Below are 24,020 nucleotides of genomic sequence, written 5' to 3' on the forward strand. Positions count from 1 at the left end.
GGAAAACACTGGCTAGCAGGATGGTAAACATTACTGTTAGTGTGGCTTAACTCTGTAACAGATAACGGCTACTTAGTGTATTTATATAGTAAGATGAATCACATTAACCAGAATGGATTTGGATACTTCCCAGTATCTACAACATGAGGATAATGCGTCAATGCACGTGGTTGTGTAAAGGAACGCAGCTATATGCAGCAGCGCTGCACTGCTGCACAGTCAGAAGCTGAGAGTGTCTGCAAATGAGCCCACACAGCAAAACATTAGTAATTAGAGTGAGTGTGTGTGTGTGTGTGTGCGTATGTGTGCTTCTGTGAACATGCACTTGTGCACATGCATTTGTCTTTGCACCTGGGTGTGTGTCTGTGTTTGTGTGTGTGATTGACTTCTCTCGCCCTGATGTGTTTGTGTAAGCTGAATGTTGTTGCCTCTGAGACGTGGCCCTTCCAGCGCCTCCAGCTGTGGGTTAACCCAAGTCACTGTGTGGCCCACTATATTAAACATACACATACACACACACGCATGCACGCACACACACACATATGAATGGGAGCATCTTTAAACACACATCTTAAGCTCTAATCTATATGTTATCACTGGTCTCAATTTACATACATTACCATAGATACATACATTCTGCTTGCAAGGTCACTGCTGAAACGCTGCCTCCTGTTTGAATAGGAGGATAATATGTATGATGGCTGCAACAGTATAATCTTGATTTATTTCAGGAGATTTCTGACACTGAATAGCGCTTTATGCTACTTTCCTTTCACATTCCAGCAATAACCGCTCAAGTAGATGTGAAATGCATAGACCTCATTAGCACATAATTGCTGGTTGCACCAGCGAGGATGTCTCTCTTAGCATAAGAGTCCTTAATGCTAGACAACGGGCCTTGTGTTTCCTCTGTGGAGGTATGTAATGGCATGTGAGTTGGTGAAAAGGGGAGTGGGCTGCAGCCAGTGATGTCTCCCTCATTCCCCTTCCCCTTTCCCTGCCTCCCTCCCTTTCAGCCGGTTAATATGCATTTCATTAGGCGGCCTGCTGTTGGGGAGCCATGCACTTTTGGCTCGTCTCCTGCACTCGCAGCGTCACTCCCTGCTGAGTTGGATAGAGTGATTCTCCGAGATGGCAGCAGGTTCGTGCCCACTTCCCACTTGCATCCTGCCATAGAGAAAGCTGTGGATAATTCACCCTCTCCTCACTCCCCTGTCTCAAACTGAGATGGATGCAGATGAGCTTTTCTATATCTCTCAAGATTCAAGATTCAAGATTCAAGATGTTTTATTTGTCACATACACACACAGGGTGTGCAGTGAAATGAAAGTGGCAATGTGTGTGTGTGTGTGTGTGTGTGTGTGTGTGTCTGCATGCGTGTGTGTAGGAGGCGGTGTGCCTTAAGCAAGAAATGGATTGGTCGTGTCTTCAGACTGGGCCCGGTAGGAAGGTGGAGGGAATAATCTGATTTAAAGCATGTCAAGGATTGTGAATAATTTTCTCATTACCCCCACCCCTCCCATCATTTTTAGGGCATATTTAATTTAACAGGAAGGGGGCTTTTGTGTGTGTGTGTGTATGTGTGTGTTTGTGTGTGTCCGTGCATGTATGCATGCGTGTTTTGTGCATGTCTCTTCGTGTGTATGTCACGTCTACGCTGAAATCTCTTATGTCTCCTATCTTCCCGCTCGAGGAGGAAAGAATTACTCCTTGCATACTCTCTCTCTCTCCTTCTCTCACCTTGCCTCTCTCTCTCTCCGACCCCCTGAGAGCTACAGCTGTCACAGTGTCACTTTCCCCATCCATAATTGAGGAGTGCGCACTGCACAAAGCCCATGAAACCATGTCAACCACTTCCAGTTGCTCCTGTTAAATAATCAGGCAGAACCAACAGTGCCAGGGGGGAATCTGCCTGTGCAGCTGCCTGTATCACTGGCTTTTGCAATCAGTCCTCAACTTCCCCCTCTTTTATCTTCTCCACCCTGCACTCACCCACCTACCCTGACACGCACCATACAAACACTTCACTGGCCCAGTTGCCAGAGTTATCCAGTCAAGGTTGGGTCACAGTGTCACGATGGAGCTGAACACCAGTTAGGTTGTCAGGAACAGCGGGAGCAGAAGTGGCCAAGAGGGCCAAGGTTAACCTCAACAGAACTAAGAGGCTGTCCTCAAAGGGGACTCTATGTAACGTATACATGCTAACATACTCTCAATAAAGCTTGAGGGTTGCTTTCATAATGTGTACCGTCTTAGTTTAGGAACATTTGCTACAAAGTACAGCTACTGTTGTCTGGAATGCCATTAGTTCTTCAGGTATTTTATCACAGACCAAAGTATTGTACGAACAGAACATTTTTACAATCTATTTATCGTATGTTTTCTATTGTTTATATTTTCCTGTAAAAGAGAAAAACTGTTGCCAAAAGTCAGATAATTACCAAATAAATTCTACGGTATCCTAGGGACCTCGAATACCTCTAGCTAATTTCCTCTTGATATTTATCTGAACCATAACCATTGTATTCACCAACGAAGACAAGTGTGGGAGGAATTATGTTGCTTTTCTGCTTCAGACGCTGCTCTCTACAGAGGCGTTTGTCATATTTCAAATAAAGTCTGCGATAATTAGATCACTATTAGCTCTCTGATTAGTGAGCCACAAGTTATGCTCTTTCTGTGCCCATTTGATTCACCCCCGTCTCTCTCTCTCTCTCGATGGCAGGTTCTCGCAGTGTCAGGGAAAGCAGAACAGCTCCCAGGAAGGCATACTGTATGGCTTGCTGTGTAACCCCCCTCCCTCTCTTTTCTTGGGTCTCTGTTTCATTAAGCATCACCATCTTCACCGTGGAACTGCAATGACTCACACGGCTCACGATAACAGCAGCTATTAGTATAACACTACCTACCCAGATGAGTATTTGATACACACTTCACTCTCACAGCGAGGTCGCTTATTAGCGTGCGTGTGAAGACAGGTTGAAGGAAAAAACAGAAACCTCGTTAAGATGTTGTGTCATGCAGCTTGACGTGAGAGCAAACATTCAACCACTTCAAAAGTACAGAGCGCAGCTTACATTTAGAAAAAATAAGCAGTGCTGCCAAGACAGGAATTTAATCATACATAAACGTACATAAATTGTCCAACATCGTGTGATCACAAGAGCCGTCTGGAAACGCACACCCTCTACAGAAAGGTAGAGTATAGTGAGGCGTAGTAATGAAAGATCTGTAATTACTGTGTAGTGAACAGCAATGGTAACCTCCCACTCCACACGCTTTTGACAGCCACACAGCTCTCTCTGGGGAGCATGGATTTCTTTATATAACATGGCTCTCTAGACTAAGTTGGAAATAATCAGTAAATACAAACTGGGTAGGATATTGGACAAGCCTGTGTACGCCTCTGCAATACTGGTATTTATCCTGAGCACAGCTGGTCTAACAAACAGTGAGGGAAAGATGAAATTGAAAATTAAATGCAAAATTGTTTTACTTTTTGATTGACAGTTAAGAACAAATAATTTGAGGATCGATTCACATTTTTTCAAGTCTATCTTCATGAAATACACTTGTAATGTCCACAATGGTGGAATGGGATGAAGTACTTTTACTTCTGTACAAAGTTAAGGTACTGCTCCGTATAGTTATACTATGCTTCATTTCAGATGGTATTATTACCTTCGCATTGAAAATGCGGAAGGTAATGTTTTGATCGCCGTGTATTTGTATGCGTGCGTGTTATTCGCATAAGTCAAACAGTATTAAACCGAATCGCATGAAATTTGGTGGGATGATTGGTTATTATCCGGGGACCATTTAATTAGATGTTGGGATCGATCGGCTCAAAGGTCATGAAAAAGGTCAACATCTTCTTGAATCGCATGAAATTTGGTGGGATGGTTGGTTATTATCCGGGGACCATTTGATTAGATTTTGGGATCGATCGGGTCAAATGTCAAGGTCATGATCATGAAAAGGTCAAAATCTTCTTTTTACCATAGCGCGGTCAATTTATATCCAATTGGCATGCAACTAATGCCAAAATGTTGATAATTCAATGCTCAATCTTGTGATATGCGAAGGTATGCGCTCTACCGAGTGCCCGTTCTAGTTGTATTTGTACTAGCCTTTATTTATTAGACACTGTAGGTGTGCGGAAATAACGAAGAGTCGAGTGGTTCTGCTTGACCGTGGTTGTTTATTTTCCTTTGCAACACCTGTGTTTTTCTCTACTTCCTGGTGCCTTTTTAACCCCCCTCATCACCAGGGCTACGCCCCTTTCCTTAAAGGGCCCGCGTGAATTTGTATACCCCTACATGCCTCCCCCCAGAATTCACCTAGCCCCCACCAACAGCTCAATGTCTCGGGGCCCGGATCAATCGACCCGCACGACTCCGTGTCTCTGGGGCTGGGGGCAGGCCCTCCGTTGAGGCTTCCCCTTGGGTTTTGTTGTGGGCAGGTACCAGGGCACGAGGTCGCCCCCGTTGTGGGGGTAGAGCCACCCTTACCGGCTGGTCCAGGTCCAAATGTGCCGGTTTAAGGCGGTCTACCGACACGTATTCCAGGCGGCCGCCCATGTCGATCTTGCAGGCTTTGTCTCCGGTCTCCAGAACGCGAAACGGCCCGATATAGGGGGGTTGAAAGGTTCCCCGGTGGCAGTCCTGGCGAACAAACACATACTCCGCTGACTTGAGGCTGGATGGGACGTGTGACTGCGGCAGGCCGTGCTGCGATGTGGGCACCGGTTTGAACAGCCTGGCCTTTTCCCACAATGTTTCTCTCTCCTGGGTCGCAGACCAAGGGTCTGTGACTTTGGGGATAAACTCCCCCGGGACCCGCAGTGGCTGTCCATAAACCAGCTCGGCAGATGAGGCCTGTAGATCCTCTTTGGGGGCCGACCTAAGCCCCAACATGACCCACGGAAGCCTGTCCACCCAACCACTGTCTTTGAGGCTGGCCCGGAGAGCAGCTTTCAAAGAGCGATGGAAGCGCTCGCACAAACCATTAGCCTGTGGGTGGTAGGCCGTTGTCCGATGGAGCTTTACTCCGAGGTTTCCTGCCACCGCATTCCACAGCTCCGATGTGAACTGCGGGCCTCGGTCTGAGGATACATCAGCTGGGGCTCCGAACCTGGAAACCCAGGTTGAAATGAAAGCCCGAGCCACTTCCTCCGTTGTTGTCGATGCCAATGGTACCGCTTCTGGCCAGCGAGTGGTTCGGTCTACCATTGTGAGGAGGTACGTGAAACCCCGGGATGGGGGCAAAGGGCCCACCAAGTCCACATTCACGTGGTCAAACCTCCTTTCCGGCACCGAGAACTGTGCTAAAGGGGCCTTTATGTGACGGTGGACCTTGACGCGCTGGCACACCACACAGGTCCTGGCCCACCCTCGTACATCTTTCTTCAGCCCGTGCCAGACGAATTTTGCTGCCACCAACTTCTGCGATGCCTTCGTGCCAGGGTGTGACAGCCCATGCACCGTCTGGAATACCTGTCACCTCCAGCCGTCGGGAACCACCGGCCGTGGCTGGCCTGTGGAGACGTCGCACAGAAGCGTTGTGCCGGTCTCGCCAAACGGAACGTCCTCCAACCGCAGCCCCGTCTCTGCCGTCCTCAATCCGAGAACGCCTGGGTCTGTAATCTGCTCCTCGGCCATCTTGCTGTAGTCCAATCCCAACTGGACAGCCCCGGTGACGGCCCTGGAGAGGCAGTCTGCGACCAGGTTCTCCTTGCCTGCGACATGCTGCAGATCAGTGGTGAACTCTGATATGTAGGCAAGCTGGCGCTGCTGCCGCGCAGACCACGGTTCGGCGCTCTTCCTCATGGCAAACGTCAGCGGCTTGTGGTCCACATACGCGGTGAACTGCCGAGCCTCCAGCAAGAACCGGAAATGCCGAATGGCCAGAAAAAGGCCGAGGAGTTCTCGGTCGAACGTACTGTACTTCCGCTCATTCGGGCGCAACTGCCGGCTGAAGAAAGCGAGCGGTTGCCACGCCCCCTTCACCCACTGCTCGTGCACGGCGCCCACCGCGTAGTCCGAAGCGTCCGTGGTGATGGCAATCGGAGCTTCAGGGGACGGGTGTGCCAACATTGTTGCCTCCGCCAGAGCCATTTTAGCGTCCACGAACGCCCGTTCCCGTTCTTCGGTCCAGTCCACCATCTTTTTGCTGGCCTTGTCCTTCAGGGCCTCGTACAGGGGCCGCATCAACTGGGCTGCTCGGGGGATAAAGCGGTGGTAAAAATTGATCATGCCTAAAAACTCTTGCAGGGCCTTCACTGTAAGTGGACGCGCAAAATTACTGACTGCCTCCACCTTTGATGGGAGGGGAATCGCCCCGTCCTTTGTGATGCGATGTCCCAGAAAGTCGATGGTGGATAATCCAAACTGGCATTTAGCCGGGTTGATGATCAACCCATGCTGGCTGAGGCGATCGAACAATATCCGAAGGTGAGACATGTGCTCGGCCCTTGATGTACTGGCAACCAGTATGTCGTCCAGGTAGACAAACAGAAAAGGCAGGTCCCTCAGCACCGTGTCCATCAGGCGCTGGAATGTCTGCGCTGCATTCTTGAGTCCGAAAGGCATCCTCAGGAACTCGAACAGGCCGAACGGAGTGATCACCGCCGTCTTGGGGACGTCCGCTGGCTGAACAGGCACCTGGTGGTAACCTCGCACAAGGTCTACTTTTGAAAACACCACGCTATCCGACAAGTGGGCAGAAAAGTCTTGAATATGTGGAACCGGATACCGATCCGGAACCGTTGCGTCATTGAGCCGGCGGTAATCTCCACACGGGTGCCACCCGCCTCCCGGTTTCGGTGCGATATGCAGGTGCGAATAATGCCCAGGCGCTCCATGTTCTCGAACTCGGCCTTGGCGATGGTGAGCTTCGCCGGGTCCAGGCGCCGGGCCCGGGCATGTACCGGCGGGCCAGTGGTAGAGAGGTGATGCTCCACCCCGTGTCTGACCGTGGAGGATGAGAAGGTGGGCTGCGTGAGGTCCGGGAACTTGGCCAGCAGCTGTAGAAACTCCTCATCCACCGTCAGCATGCTAGCTAATCCGGTAGAGCCAGCTCCACTTAATGTACATGGGTAAGAGCTAAATGTTACCGCATTTATCAGGCGGCGGCCCTTTACGTCCACCAATAATCCATAAGCGCAGAGGAAATCCGCGCCCAGCAGGGGAACGGCAATCTTGGCAGTGACGAAGTCCCAGCTGAAACGCTGCCCCGTAAAGGACAGCTCGAGGCCCCGCGTCCCAAACGTGCGTATGGGGGTACCGTTAGCTGCTTCTAGGGGGGGGCCCTGCCCGCCGGTCAGCATGTCCACCCGCGATGCAGGCACTACACTCCTCTGCGCACCCGTGTCGCAGAGAAAGCGCCGCCCGGAAATGTCGTCCTTGATGAACAGCAGCCTGCCTTCCCGCCCGACGCTCATGGCTGTTACTGAGCGCCGGCTCTGGCATTTCCCGTCCTGCTGAAGCTGCACGGAGATCTGCAGCGTGTAGCCTTCGGCCCAAACCTAGCATGGTAATAGCACATGCCGGTAGATCTCTGCCGTTGGCTCGCTGCTGTCGCTGTGGCAACGACATCCGTCTCTCCCGGCAGCCATGCCGTGGGTTGAGTCGGCCTCAGCGCCGCCGTATAGCTCTGTTGGCCAGCCAGAAAAAACTTATCGGCCTCTTCGGCTAACTCCCGACAGTCGGTGATCGTGGTGTTGGCCAACGCGGCTCGCACCGGCAGGGGTAGCTGCCGCAGAAATAGTTCTTGAAAAAGAAAGTCCGGTCTGTGCCGTCCCAGCAGAGCTAACATTGTGTCCATGAGCTCTGACGGCTTGCTGTCGCCGAGGCCGTTCAGCGAGAGCAAGCGGCGAGCCCGCTCAGAGTCAGACAGCCCGAAGATCTTCAGCAGCCGGTCTTTCAACCGGGCGTACTTGCCCCTCTCCGGTGGATCTTCCAGGATGCTCGCCACTCGGCCCGCTGTAGAACTGCCGAGGGCCGCCACGACATAGTAGTACTTGGTGGCGTCCGCTGTAATGTCTTTTAAGGCAAACTGAGCTTCAGTTTGCGCAAACCACACCGATGCCTGCGTCTCCCAAAACTCTGGTAGCTTCAGCGAAACTGCATGTGTCGTCATCTTCTCTCCGGAAACGTCCATGAGAAATCAGGGTCACCAATGTAGGTGTGCGGAAATAACGAAGAGTCGAGTGGTTCTGCTTGACCGTGGTTGTTTATTTTCCTTTGCAACACCTGTGTTTTTCTCTACTTCCTGGTGCCTTTTTAACCCCCCTCATCACCAGGGCTACGCCCCTTTCCTTAAAGGGCCCGCGTGAATTTGTATACCCCTACAACACCATGTAAATATACATTAAAAACTAGAAAGATGCACTCGGTACAGTGCAGATCTTTGCCAGGTGTGTCTGCAACAACCACTGCTGTATCGTGTGCATGTATACATCTAGGCATCATTGGCTAACCCCCCTGATCGTCATAAAACAAACTTCATCAAACTCAAATACAAGCTTGTACGCAATCAATCAGTTCAAAGTAATCTCATGAGACACATCATGCAGTCTTGCCAAAAACAACATTAAACTCTTCAAGCTGTCTGTCCCTCTAACAGTGGCTGAGTGGCGGTGAGGTACAGTGTGTGTACTGGTAGTTCCGTTAGCTTTTGGCCAATCACACCTTTTGAGAAAGTGTGAGTCACAGCAGATGATAAAAGATGTTGCATACCAAACATGCTATGAACTTAAATATACTATTATGTGTGTTTTATCCAGTAAGAAGAAATCCTTTGCGTCAGTACATATGAGAAAACAATAAAAAATTAATTGTTTAGTGTCTCTGACACAGTTACATTGTATGCTGCACATGCTTAGTAGTTGATACCATTGCATTAAATTGCATCATAGGATGTTATGTCCATCAACTGTGCAAACCGTCCTGGAAGCCTGCCAGCACAACTACGGTCCACAGTTGGTCAGTGAGCAGCTCCACTGTCGATCGAGTGCCTTCCTTAAATGCACCTGCATGTCATGTGTGGTCACGGTTGTCGCAGCAAGAGAGGACCCAAACGCCGACATTACTCCACAAACTATTTAATTTACAAAAATCACAGACCAGACCAGACAGGAACGAGAAAAACGCGGACCAAACAGTACGAAGCCACACTGGGAATGAGACAAACAGGGTTTACATACACAGGCAAGGTGAGAGGATTGGACAACGGGGAACGAGACACAGGTGGACACAATGAGGGCGGGGCCAGCAATCACACAGAAGGAAACAATCAGGACCAGTGCAGACAATCACAGGGAGACAGACGACACAAGGACTTCAAAACAAGACACAAAACGAGACACAAACTCCAGATCATGACACTGCATCTATTACGAGAACATGATAAGAGAACATGATTATTGACCAAGCCACATTTTTCAGCAGGTCTGCTGGCTGCTCCTCTCTCCAGTACGGTACAACTTCAATAACTTCCCTCTTTTTACATACCTAACATCTCCACCAATGTACTACTGTTCCGGTGCAATGAACTCCTCCATGATCTACTCTTGTTTGTAACCTGAATGATTATGTTTTTGGCCACAGTGTCTCTCTGCCAAGCCACTGCTTTGTTGTTATTTGCAGTGACACATGCAGGGCCTGGAAAAGGTCAATGGCTTCTCCCATCGAGGGGAATAAGAGATCCTTTCGATCATAACATCTGCATATCTATAGGCCAGAGAGAGTAACTGTGTCTCGCCTCCGTGGATTTATTGACTAGCACAAGGGTATAAATGGGGCTATATTATGTTAATGTAGTGTCTACTGGAAGAAAAGAAAGTACTGTGGAGTAGTATTTGTGTTTTCCTGCCACTCGGAGTCTGCATCTCATGAAAGCAGTCAGCTTCAAGGTTTTCGCTCTCTAACCAGATCTATTCATAGCTTTGTTTGCCCCTGAGCAGAGTTTTGTGTCAGTGACTTACCAGACTGTGCAAGACTCCATGTCTGAGGAATTGCTGTGTTTGTGTGATTCTTTTTGATTTGTGTGTGTGAGAGATTTTTTAAATCATTCATTAATTATTAGGAATTATTTGTAGGAATCAGGAGTGATGGTTATTCACATCAACAGTTTGTTTTCTAGCAAGTGGAATGAATATGTATAAAGCCGGGTCCTGCTGGAGCTGTGGGACTCTGACCTGAATGTTACCCCTATAGTTTTCCCATGCAGACGAAGGGAGTGTTGTTCCTTTAGCAAAGACTGAAAGGCAGCTGCTGTTTCCAAGCCTGCCAATCTGCATTACTTGCTGAAATGGAGTAAATTGATTGGAAAGATTTGTATTTTCCCCTGAGTGAGAGCGCCGACTTCCAGGGAACCGATTTCATATTTTACAGCCTTTATCTGTTAATACATGTATGTGTGTGAGGCCCATACTGTGTTTTGTCGTACTGCAGTAACTCGACAAAATAATAACACCCCATGAGAATAAATTGTTACATATGAACAAAAGAGCAAACTTCAGACACTCAAAGGGAGTGATGTGGAGTTTTGATTAAGAAGCCGTTATTCTTTGCATGGCTTGTTTATAAAATGACATCAAACGTTGGTAGGTCAATCAGGAGATATATCTGGAGTCTGGCCTTTTTAACAGGAGATTATGAGTGTGATTCAGAAAATATTGACCTTACTTACCTATATTTTCCCTTTTTTATTTATTTCTATTTATTTTTCATTTATTCAATCACAACCTGATGAGAACACTCCCATGTAAGATTGAGGATTGTTTGTGTGTGTGTGTGTGTGTGCGTGTGTGTGTGTGTGATTAGTGTGTAGATCAGGAGGCTGCTAGGTATTATTTAGAGGTCAAGTTCTATACCATGAGGGTTACTGCAGGGGCCATGCACAACATGATGACAATCTATTTGTCCAATAAACAGTATCTAAATATCACATAACGAGTGCTTTAAAAAATATATATACAGCTTACCTCTCCTCATGTATTGCCCTCAGGCAAACACTTCTCATTATAACGAGGCACTTTAGGAGGATTATTTGTGCCCAACACAGGGATGCTTTCTTGCCAAGATGTTTGTCATGATCATTCTTAAGGACTTTCTAGTGTTCTCAATGGCCTACTAGTCATGGGTTTGAGAAAGAAAGAGAGAGAGAGAGAGAGAGAGAGATCTATATGGAGTGTGTATTCATGTTTTGTGTACATGTTTTTTCTGTTGATGCCTCCATGCCTGTGTCTGTCCTGTGTGTGCAGGCAGTGCAGCAAGCCCGTCCCCCAGCGCAGCACTTGCCCAGGCTCTGCTCTTCAGACCTCTTGTGCGTCTCTGGTGAGTAATCCGGTAATTGATCATAGAGACAGGTAATTATTCCTGTGCCAAGCTCACTGGCAAATGAAAAGTCCGGCAAAAAGCATCCGTCTCGTCCAACACAGCCTGGAGTTAGAGGACAAGGGAAGAGTAAAAATGGGTCTGGGTGGAAGGAAGGCCAATAGTAAATGTTTAGTTTTCAAGCAATTACACTGCAAGGAAACAAGTGCTGATATTAGAAACCCCCATGTGCCATACACAATTCATTTCCCATTAAAGTCTATGGCCTCACTTCCCAAGTATTATGATGTTGTGTGTCAATATGTAGATAATAAATGTTAAAACAGAAGGCAGAAATGGTCTAATTTTGGTTTCTGTACAAAGAGGATAATAAGTTCACAAAATGTTGTCTACATGTGTTTAAACTATGATGCGCAAAATAGATAAGATATGTACTTTATTCATCCCCAGGGGGAAATTTCTTACATTTATTTAAGGTACAATTTATTAGAAATATGCTCAAGCCACAATCTATATTATTTTAAAAATTAACAACAGGCCATTTAAAAACAGGCAGCTGGCCTGAGTTGGCCCGTGAGCCGCAGTTTTGGCCACCCACGCTTTTTGATGTTTTAACAGAATCCTGAAAGCAGCGATCCACTTCCAATGGTCATGTCGTGCGTTTTACTTGGACCTGCACTCTGCGGGTTGTAAAAGGTGAGCTACTGTTGGCGTGACAAAGTGCTTACAGGCAGAGTTTTACCTCCCCCTGCATACATGTGATCTAGGTTGCCTGCTTCATTGCTGTCATTTAGGTTTGTTCTGGAGCAGTGAGTAAACCAATCTTCTTACATACACCCCTGTCTGCAGTTTGCCTTGATTTATGAACAGGGAATAACCCAGCCGAACTTGAGGCTCATTTGTCACCTGTCATTAAGATGTACTGGTAAGGTGTTTTCCTCTCACAAATAGCCCCCCTCAGCCCCCTATAGTTGTGCTGCTGCTGCTGCTTCTGAGGCCGTGTTGTGGAGAGCAGGAGAGAAGAGCTCTCCAGCTGTGTGTAGCTCACATAATATGTGTTGTCTGGTTTATCTGCAGTAATAGCGTCGGTGTCGACACCAGAAGATCTCGTTCCCCTCAAGGCGATCAATCATCGTCCTTTAAAAAAAAAATCTTTGTGAGTGAGTGTGCACTGCCTCTCCTCACGCACCCCTCCACCATGCACTGAAGTGGTTGCGCTCTTGTGGGCTGAAACTCCCACTGGAGAAAGACATTTATTTAGCTCCAGGATAATGCTCGATGTGTGCTGAATTGGAATGCTAAGTCTAGCATGAAACTCTGGGGCCATGGGAGACTAATCAGTTGTTGAAAGGCAAATAAATAAATACAGGCACCCCAGCAAATCTAATTTAGCCCCGACGTACGCTCCTGATTTTTGTGAGCCCGGCTGCTGCTGATGCATTAGTTGTAAAACACAGGGAAGTGCATGACTTTGTTTCCCCTTTTGTTTCAGTGTAGACAGAGTGCTGGAAGAATGGAGAGAGGAGTAGAAAGGGACATTAGAACCTGAAAGGTTACATACAGGAGTGAAGCTGGCTGAATGGGGTGAAGGTGAGAGTGGCACAGTTGCAGATGTGTCATTAAATAGGCATTTCCTTCAGCAGAACTCCCTCTAAACACGCCTAGAACTAACATTCAGTTGGTATCCTTCGCTGTATATTTGATCAAATTCAATAGTGTTGAATATTAAGATGGAAATCAATGACAGACCTCCAATCCAAATGGGAGCAACTAAATGGAACTTCACATCTTCCAGATTTGTCTTTCCAATGAAAGCTCCATACTTTTCCAGGAGTGAAATAACTGGAGCATGTGTGACAGCTAATATTACACATAGCTACCTAGCTAATTCTCATTCATATCTGAGCCTAATTATAGCGTTCAGAATTAAACTTGTAGGCTTAACAGTCAGTCTTTTTCCAGAGAGGCTGCCAGCGTGTGTTCATTTACCTGTTCACACATCACAGAGGCGCTACGATGACTCGTAACAGAGGTGTTCATACGGGCAAACTTCTAGTGGCTTTTGAAGACATAGGCTACAGACGTGTTAACAGATTAATGATAAATCCCTCAGACTCAAACAGCTTGGGCCTCCTTCCAGAATTATAAGTATGCATTAATATTCATCAATCATGCACAGAGGAATACCTCGGAGAAGATGCCAAATTTAATTTCTCCACCAGCAGTAGCCTCCGTTGCCCAGAAGGCAGAAAAACTACAAAATAAAGTTGGCTTTTGAGTAACAGGCGACACTGAAAACCCCTGTCTCCCGTTCTCACCGTCGCTCCTGCTCTCTCCACCCACTTGTAAGACAACAGCTGAGAGCAACAGGTTGAAGTTTATTCTCTAGTCAACGATGAAATATAGAAAATATGTCTCTCACAAATGTTGAAACTGTTTTCACCAAAAACAAAGTTGAACAAGACATGTATAAATCCAGCTGCAGTCCGCAGCCATGCTAGCAGCTCTGTAAATGCTAACGTAAGCATGCTAACAAGCTGCGATGGCATCTCGATGTTTAGCATGTACGGTTTGAACCATGTTCACCATCATAGAGCTAACATTTGCTAAATGGCACTACTCACAACATACAGATGAGGCTGATGAGAAAACTGTTGCAGGCTTTTGGTCATAATAACCAAAGCCAGATGCAGTTAACTGAAGTTCATATGCATTTATGTTGTCTGCTGCAGCATACATAACATATCTGCTCTGTCAATAACATATTGGGTTCTTTTGAGAGCTGAAAGCAAACAATATTGTATTATACATCATATTGGAGAGCAATAGTTACGGCACAGATGACTTCTGATAAGGTGTGGCTTCAACTGTATTTCATTTCAAGAAATTGCGCTCCCTATAGGCCTACAGTACATTTCCAGAATAATTACTACCACAAAACCTATTCCATGCCAGCTTATTGATGTAAAGAATGTTTTGTTTCCCATTCATTTTTAGTCCAAATATGTGGGGGAATACAACCTGAAGGAAAAACCAAGAATCACAATGTTGTTTAATATCTATAGGCTATTTACGTTAACTGCCAACCGCATGGATATTGTATCTTATTATTTAGACTAGAGCAAGCTCTCTGGAGTTCATTTTATTTCCAAAGGACCAATCCAAAAGGTAGCCTATACTTACAGCCATCACTTCAGGTGCCATCAAGGGTTCATTGTAGTCCTGCAGTGTGCATTGAGTGCAGCCTGACTCACTGGCAGTTATACAAGTAATTGCATGCAAGACTGTCAGAAAATGTCCACTTGTCGTAAGAAAAAAAGCTTCATAGAACGCTAAGAACGTTTCATCTAAATTATTAAGCACTCACTTCGTTTCCTCATCTATTTCTATAGGGAAGTAATATCTACATTCTGCTGACAGTATAAACCAATATTTAAAATGCATTGCGCCACACACACACATACACACACAGTTTTTTAATCCCTGCAGGAAGCTAAGTGTTGTATATCATCCATTAGAAAAACAGATATCTACAACCTTTATCCCAGAGCTGGATTTGTTGTTCAAGCAATGCACGGATATGTCGTATTGGCTTATTTAAAGTCGTTGAAGACTGAAGTTACAGAAAAGTATGTGGCGTCACAAACTTCTAAGTTCTCACGAGAATAATACCTGGGTAAGTTGTCCCGCTTGAACAGGTGCAACAAAGCTTATGGGAGACGTGAGTGTTAACCTGTGTGGGTGCTTTCAGACAGCTGTTTGAAATCATATTACCCAACATTATCCGTGGTTTTACACCAGATCATGTGTGGGCGGGTCTAACTCTTACTTTGCAAATCCTTAAAAAGGCTACTGGGCTTTTTTGTTATCTCTCAATGTGATATAGGCAAGCAGACAGGCTCTCCCACTGTTCCCATCAGCACTGGGACTGGACTTGTCACTGCTGATCCGGTCAAAAGAGGCTACAGTGAGACAGGATTTAAAAATTCTGTCTCATGGCCAGTTCGTGTTCTGTGAAGGGTTATTCATCAGCTGAGGGCAGCAAGGCCTCTGTGGCGCCAAGCCTGATTAGGGCAGGTGGTGGGCATCCGGTTTGCATGGCCCCCTGCTGTAACTGATGGTTGGAGAAACATAGAAATTGCATTCACAGGCTCACAGGGAGTTGGTCTGATCCCACGAGGTCTGCAAACCCCAACTGTTAAGTGCCTGATATAGCAATTTGTCTTGCTGTCCTCCAATCCACACTAAATGTGGGACATAACATGTATACACTTACTTAACAGGTTGAGGAGCCTAAAGGCTTTCCATTAATATTGTATATGCTATATTATTGTGGACTACATTTGTGTAGGTGTGACGTATGTTGTACATACATACAGTACATACTACATTGTATGCAGCACATATAGATTGTTTGTCAACTCCTTGTAATCCTGCAATATGTGATGGCATTTCACCTATGGGTGGCACTACAGCAACGTGATGAATTGAAATGGCAATAACTCAGAAGTGTTTGGAGTCTGGCTAACTTATGCTATGCACCGTTCAACATCATACCAAATCATGCTGTTAGTCGTACACATACAGTAGATGTTGATTTATTCTTCTCACATCTATGTATCTGTAGAAAACAAAACAAAACAAATTGGTTTTATATTAATCCACTTTCATTTCTTTCCTATCATAGTTCAGTTCGGCTTATCTTGAATCAGTTTTTATTCCAAACATCTGATGAATCCGAGAAAAAATGAGGCCAGACTGAATGGTGTGTGTGCACTGTATGTGTGTGGGCAGTGGATCGAGGTGCTAAGAGTACAATAAAAGGTTTTAATATGTCGTCAAAACCATATCAACACGGAGCCTCTGTGGCACAGACTGCCAGGCAGATGTTTATCTTTAATCAATATAGACACAAAGAGATTACAGCTAAGCCTTATCGTCTGTCCTCTAATACAGCCTGGCTGTAGGGAGGGGGGGGGGGGGGGGCAGTGGAGGACTGACTGAGCCGCTTTGAGCTTCAGTGGCAGTGGTCCAGTCAATGCTGCGGTGATGATGATGATGAAGTGATCTCAGCCGACTGCGCCCCTCCCAGGCTTAGTAAGTGATATCATGAAAGCACTCGAACATGTAAGGGCATACCTGATTTGCAAACCAAATGCCCTCAGCCAAAAACGGTCTCTTCCAGTGGAGTATATTAAAGAACCCATTTGATGCTAAATCATATCGCTTACACTGTGTGTACAGGCTTTTTAGCTGCTGCCACAAGCTGCAGATACAATGTCAGAATTATTAGTGAAACATGTTTCTTCGATGAGCTCAGGGTGAGGGAAGCTTTAAAAATGAAAATATTGCTGCTGTAAACATGCTGTAATTTCCTCGCTCTGCCTTTCGTACATAAACTGGAAGCTCACATGATCAAGGCTGACATTTTGAAAACATGCATTCTTCAAATTAACTTGCCTCTTTTTCAGATACTGATCATTTCTGTTAAAGTAGTGACGCATGACACGACAACCGAAGCGGGGAGTCTTGAGTTTATGTATAGAAAATCCCATGCAGTGCTCTAAATGGTGCAAGCTGATCACACACATTACAGTATGCCAACCATGTTGCCCCCCAGAACAAGACACTCGACACAGAAAATGTACGACACAGATGCAGACATGTATAATGCATAAGTGTTGAGCAAGTATTCACATTGCGACGCTATGTTGAGAGTATTTATGGCCAATTGCACTGGGAATAAAGGCTCAAATACATTGGGCACAAACATTTGCATATACATCGACGGCTCACATGGCTGCATGCACACACACATGCACACACGCAACAATCTCGTGTCTGCTGCCAGCACAGACGGATGTCTTCTTGGCAGCTCATAGCCCGTATCAAACTACCTGCTTGGCTTGCACTGAGCCAGTAATGATATGTGCACTGTATTATTGCATGCATTAATAGAAATATACACTGCAGTCCTCGCCATGATTGCCAGTTATATTCAGTGTTAATAATGAGAAGTTATTACAATGCTGTTCTTCACATCCAGAACAGATTCAGCGTGATCTATTGATCACTGAGCCGACCAGGATACTGTATCTGCTGGTATTCTCTGTTGGGAAAAGGCTGCTCACCGAGGCTTTGGCTGCTGCACTTGGTAAACGCATTGACCATTAAGTGGCATGTTCAAATAAACCCTGCTCATGAATATTGACTGACATCCCATGAAATGTGGACGTGTGTGCTGGATCCTTGGTTGTGTCTCGTTGTTTGTTTCCCTGGATGGACGGAGCTCTTTCAGTGTATTTTAATGAATGTTGCAGTCTGCTGTCGATAGTCAAAAGTAATTATTTAGCTAATTGAAAAATAAAAACAACAAATAATAGTTTGTTTGTTGTTGTATGATTAGAACATATCAAGCACCAGTATTTTAAAACACTCTGCAAAACCTTAAATTTTTTTCACATTTCATTCATCATTCAATGGTTCAATGATTTATGTTTATTAAAAATGTAAGATATAGGAGGATTATTAATATAACTTAAACTACAAGTTATAGTCTGTTTCCACAATGTTAGTTGTTGAGGGAAATATGATTTTAGTATTAAAAGATATAAGGAATAGGAATGGATTAAATATATGCTAAATGTATATTTATTTAAAGGACCATAATACAGGATTGAGAGGATATCTATCGCCGGCGGCTAGCAGCTAACCATGCTAACAGTGCAACAGCGCTGATAGAGCGAACAGTGTTCCTCTGAAGGAGAGCTGGAGGTTGGCTGCTATGCTTTCGCGATGACGGCGTCCACTGTGACCACCATCTGAGCCCAGTGCAGAGCGGCCGCTGTGAGCTGAAGAGTCGGGGACACTTACAAACAAGTGTGGCCGACCTGACTTTGCAAACAAAACATAGAGGAGCTCAGATTACAAGACACACACACACTCACACACACACACACACACACACACACACACACACACACACACACACACACACACACACACTCTTCAGACTCTAAATGTATGCAATATTTAGACTGGGCTTGACCCCACTTGTTTCACAACCTACCTGTGAGTTGACTTGAACACACATAGAGCTCACACTCTGAAATTTATGAGCTGGGAATTAGATTGAGATCTGGACCTGATGAGTAAATTGACTCAAACTAGGGGTCGTTGCATCTTGCATCTGTTGTATGTTTGAAATGGAGATCTGGCAATATCCATCAATCACAGATTGCTACTTTAATTTACACATTTCTGCAAGTGTTGCAATTTTTTGCCCCAGCACGATCAACTAATGTAATGAGCTTGATGCAGGGAGCCAGGCACGTGTACAGACATTTTGGGGGGCAGATGCTCAAACCCAAAAAAAGGGCACCCAATGCCAAAAAAAAATTCTGACAGAGTTGAAGCATAAGCAGCATTACACTGATGATCCTGTCCTCGACCTGCGTTTCCTCTGGGCAGCATCAGACCGCTAGCTTACATTTTCTTTATGAATAAAGATGAATTATTATATAGCAACAACAGTACAAGCGTTCTGATTGGCTGATGGGTCGTCATGCCAGCCACGTATTGCCCTCCTCGCTGGTCTGATACGGATCTGTATTGCCCTCTTACGTCATTTTCAAAATGAGCGATATTGATAGACATCAACAGCCAAGAGCAGTGGTCCTCAAACTAAGGCCCGCGGGCCGGATACGGTCCGCCTCCACATTTGGCCCGGACCTCTGAACAAGAGAGGCCGTATGATTTTGTTTCAGTCTGGCCACGCAAATCCTAGACTAGCCCGTTAAATAGATCGGAATAAGAATTCTCTCTCTCTTTTCTCTCTCTTCTCTCTCTCTCCTCTCTCTCTTCTCTCTCCTCTCTCTCCCTCTCTCTATTCTCTAAACATAACTAACGTCAGTGAACAGCTGGACAAGGCTTTGAAATCACGGATTTCGTGAGTTTTTGTTTGTTTATTTTTTTAGGAAAAGTCGGACCAGTTGTGACGTCATGTTTTCAGCAGCGCTAATGTTGTGGTTGATTTATCACAAAACAACGTCAGGGGACAAACACCGTCATGACCTGTTGGTCTGATGCTGCGGGTCAGAGGAGAAGGAGGTGCACCCGTTTGGTGGCGCGAGGAGCACTGCGCGGAGGAGGAAGTGGAGGAGGAGGAGGGAGGGGTGCGGCGGGGGGAGGGAGAGGAGGGGTGGGCTCGTGAGCGCCGCGGAGCACGTCGGGGCGAAATTCTCACAATAACTCAAATAAATGCCCCGTCGGATATTAAAACACATTTGGGGGGACTTGATGACAGAGAGAGTAACTTGTATTCTTAAATGCTGATGAATGAAAAAAGTGGCTCCAGCAAAAAGGGCACTTTACTCATCCAGGGCAAAAGGGCTGGTGCTTGAGCACCACTAGGGCTCTATCTGTGCACGTGCCTGCAGGGAGCTAAGGGGCGAGGTTGGAGGGGGGCGGGGTGGCTGATGTGTTGCTGATGGGGCCAATGAATTCCTATCATAAGGACTGGATGCCTACTGGGGGGTAAACAGCAGTGGCGGGCCGTCAGGGCCAGCAAGGCCTTCTCTGCTGGCCTAAACATCATCAGAATATATATTTTTTTCTAAATATATTTTCCCACAAATATGTATTCAATTATTCCCCAGAGTAAGAGTTATTCTCTTAATTTCATAGCGTTCCTCTTGGTTGCGCTGCTGCCAGCGCCAGGTTGAGATTTGGAGGGCTGGTCTTTATGTTAGATCTTTTATCCAATCATATTCAGCCATCGTGTGTTGCCAGGGGGCTAAAATCTGCCCTTAAGCCTTCAGAATCAACATTGCGGGCGCTGGTAGCTTCAAGTGAATGGGAATGACGATGTTGTGTCAACCAATCAGCTTTAGAGTTGGCTCCTCTAGGCCTTCTAGAAGGCCCCGGAACCGGCACATGAGCCAGCTAGCAGGTGGAGTGCTGCACGTCTTTTGATTGGATTACCAATATTGAGAGGCGGGTCCTATGGGCAGGTAGATGCAAAACCTCAGAACTAGGAAACTGAATTTGATAAAGGAATTAATTCGCGGACTACAAAGCTGTTTTTTCAACCCACAATGGCGGAAGGAGGAGAAGATGTCGATTTGGTCGAGCATATACTTGAAATCTGCTTTGGGTGCGACAATGCCCTGTTTAGTGAACAAACTAGTGCAAGTGACTTTTTCTTCTTCTTTTCTCCGTCATGATGCGCGCATTCTGCAGCGCGCGAGACGGAGAGCCGAGAGAAATGACATGCTGTTGTGTAGATACGATCAACATCAGACGGCTGTTTAGTTTAATAAATAAACAAAGACGTGCTCTAGAGAAAATGACGGGGGCGGGCCAATTTTTTTAAATGTCATGCGATCTACCAATACTACGCCGCGATCGAGGTATTGAGCAGCCCTGGTCTAGAGCCATGGCATCATAATGATAGTAATAAGAGGTGGATTAATTCGGGTGGGACTGTGTAGGACCTCACTGAAAGCCCAGGCCCCAGGCCCACGGCCCGCCACTGGTAAACAGGCCTCTATATCAATCAGCTGAGGAGGAGATGAGAACACTGGAGCCTCCTCCATCCCACACACAGCCTCCAATTAAACAATTAGGGGCCAAGGCTGCTCTAATTGGAAACATGGCTAGTCCTGTTGCACAAGGGCCTCCACTCCATCATCAGCCCCTTTGGCCACCCTACTCAAATGCCTCTCATCAGCATGCCCTTGAGTTGAACTCTAACATCCCCATTGCTCTCTGTCTCACTGCCCCCTCCTGCTCCTTCCCTCTCTGTCTGCTTTTCTCTGTGTCTCTGCCTCTGCTTCTCCTTCTGATCTAATTGCAGCAGTCCATATGGATTGTGGGAAAACTGCAGTGTGTGCAGATCTGGGGTGTGTTTCCTGTGGCTACTGTGTCCTTTATGTACATTATGGCACAAGCTGCAGTAATCCAACAGTAAAGACTCCAATACCTCAGTGTGTGGCCTTTTGCATGTCTACTTTTACATTTCGATTTTTTATAGAAACTATCTTGACAAATATTCAGAAATAAATAACTCCATACCCAGGTAGACGTTGTAAACCTGAACAATCACCCCACCTTGAAACCCAGTGTGAATGCTGCTTCCTCGGATGGGGCCCGTTCCCTCGTTGTCACTGTGAAGAAAATGACAAAGCACCATGTCACAGAGGAATGCTGGGCATGTTGTAGCCAGTCATGCAGGTCAGCCTCTTGACAGCGGGACAGTTTTATGGTTTTGCTGACTTCTGCTTTTAATGGTGTAATTGTGACAATGATCTCACTCTCTCCCTGTCCCTCCCTGGTCTTGAGGAGCTCTGGGCTCAGCCTTCTTCCCAGTGGTTGGCAGTCAGGAGGGAGAGGTGGGGGTGCACATTTCATTAGCTTTCAATACATATTGAATTTATTAATCCCATGCTGGTACTGCAAGGTGGGGGGCAGTTCAATAAGGGGGAATATATCTTCAATATAGACACCTTTTTCCTCCATCTGCTTGCAATGTGCGCACAACAGTGTATGAAAGGGAGGAGAGGGAGGGGAGAGGGAAAGGAACCAAGAAGGCGGGAAGGGAGAGGGAGAATAACAACGACAACCCTAACAACAAGGGCTTGTGAAAAGACTGCAGCATGGAAAAAAGTGTGTCATATCATTTACCAGCGGGGATGCACGACTTTGTCTCTTTAAAGGCAGCAGCCCTGCAGAAAGGCTCTTGTCTAGTCAGCACTGCAACAAAGGCACAGCTATGGCTTTATTTACGCGCCTGGAATGTTCCTGTGTGCACAGCGGCAGCACCCGAACAACTAACCCTCAGCTCCATCAAGGGAGGGAACATGGCGCTAACCTCGGCCAGACCTCACCCCAGATTGAGAGGCAGGGAATTGTTGCAACAACTGAGCTGACAAGCACGTCACACTATTTAACCAGAGAAGTGCCTCAACAAAGAGCAGCCTCTGAATGTTCTGTTTGACGTCGTTCTGAGGAGTCTCGTGTAGTAGTACAGTGGTCCTGTTACAGAGCAGGCTGCCGGCAATTGAGCAAGAACTGAAGTTTATACGTCTCATGCGAGGGCAGTTTACAAGCATACGGACATTATTCGTTCATGTTCTAATGCCTTGTAGACGAGTATTTTATTTCTCTTTGTTAGAGCTCTCCTGGTTCACAATCTGCTCTGCCTGACACCTCTCACTCAGCGAGCCTTCACAGACTCCACCCGGCTGCTCAGATGGAGGCCGAGGGCACAGAGCCAGCCCCCTCTGCATCCTCAGCACTCTGCAGCCCTAAGCTAATGACGAGGGCTGCTCCCTCTTTGTCATATGGAGAACTCTCTGTGCTGGTGTCTGTGGGGGAGGTTCCAGCTCACGTGTAGGTGGTGACAGCCCTGTTTACAGTGGCTGCAGAGTGAGGAATGGTCCTAAAGTAAGTTCAGAACCTGACGTTGTGTCATAACACTTTTTTTTGCTGCACATAGTAATCAGCTGTTTCCTAACATACTTTCTCTTACAGAGATCCGACCACCACACGAACAGCCACTGGGACCTGCAGCCTCCAGCTTACCAGTGCAGGATATCACATTTCATTCATTAAATTATAGTTTGTTTTTGAGACAAGGTTGATGATGGGGTTTTCTACTTCAAGGTGTACAAGCCACTCAAAAGGAGCAACGTTAATCATTAAGAGGAGATGACTGCATCTTTATAACGGTCTTGAATATTAAAACAATTGATAAGCTGTATTGTGGCTTGTACGAGGGGCATATTTATGTGCTTCCTGTGGATATTTCTCACATTCACATGTGCTAAAATAATAACTATTTATGGTGAACACAATGCAATGCCAAAAGACAATGAAGCAATAGTGCCACAATGACACCATTATGATTTCACAAATATCCTATGTTCTGTTCCTGGTTACAAGAAACCTGTTCACTAAAACATAAAGAATACTATTTGTAATACCTCTGAACTTGAGCCAAACAAGAGCCAATTAAATGCTTCACATGATGTTCTATGTTTCCCTCAGTTCACAGGTCAAGTTTTATTTCCCTGGCCTGGCAAGCTAGCCAACTGTGTCATTATGTTTTATGTTCAAGTACCAGCTAGATTTACTCTACTCTTTCCCACATTAAACTTCCTCAGCAGTTTCCAGAACTTGTGCTTTTATTTTCTATTAAAAGTTAATTTTATTCATTAACATTTTTTTTCTCAATTAAAAACTGTATATATGCAAAGAGGTTATTTGGCATCCTGAGAAGATTAACTAAATAGAGTAGATACTTAGATCCCAAGTGTTGTTTTATATTTCATATCAGCCCTGTGGTTCCTAAAACATCATCATTATAATTCAAGCTCAACTTTGGCTCTTAAGATGTTTTTATTCCACATTTTAATAACTTTGCAGTCAGGGCCAAGTGTCATTATTTGAGCAAATGAATGAAACAAGTGATTGTTCTCATTATTTTTAAACACTCTCATTTGAGAGAGAGAGAGAGAGAGAGAGAAAGAGAGAGAGAGAGAGGGCACAGCAGAGAGCACATAACTCTGTGTACTTCAACACGGGGGCTGGGAGGAGGGCTGCTTTATTTGAACGTGGCACGCTTGTTGACCCTCTTCATAACTATTCCCCCTGTGCAGAGGCCCGAGAATGGGATATAAC

At 46.0% G+C, this 24,020-nt stretch overlaps 1 long non-coding RNA gene across 1 annotated transcript; it reads left to right on the top strand.

Moving 5' to 3' along the window:
- Positions 1 to 11,961: 11,961 nt before the first annotated feature.
- LOC130191724 (uncharacterized) lies at positions 11,962 to 22,979 on the top strand. The gene is made up of 2 exons (XR_008831241.1): positions 11,962 to 12,035; positions 22,872 to 22,979. It is a non-coding gene; the product is annotated as an uncharacterized LOC130191724 (long non-coding RNA).
- The last annotated feature ends 1,041 nt before the right edge of the window (positions 22,980 to 24,020 follow it).

This window comes from Pseudoliparis swirei, chromosome 3 (assembly GCF_029220125.1).
Source record: "Pseudoliparis swirei isolate HS2019 ecotype Mariana Trench chromosome 3, NWPU_hadal_v1, whole genome shotgun sequence".
Taxonomy (NCBI): Eukaryota; Metazoa; Chordata; class Actinopteri; order Perciformes; family Liparidae; genus Pseudoliparis; species Pseudoliparis swirei.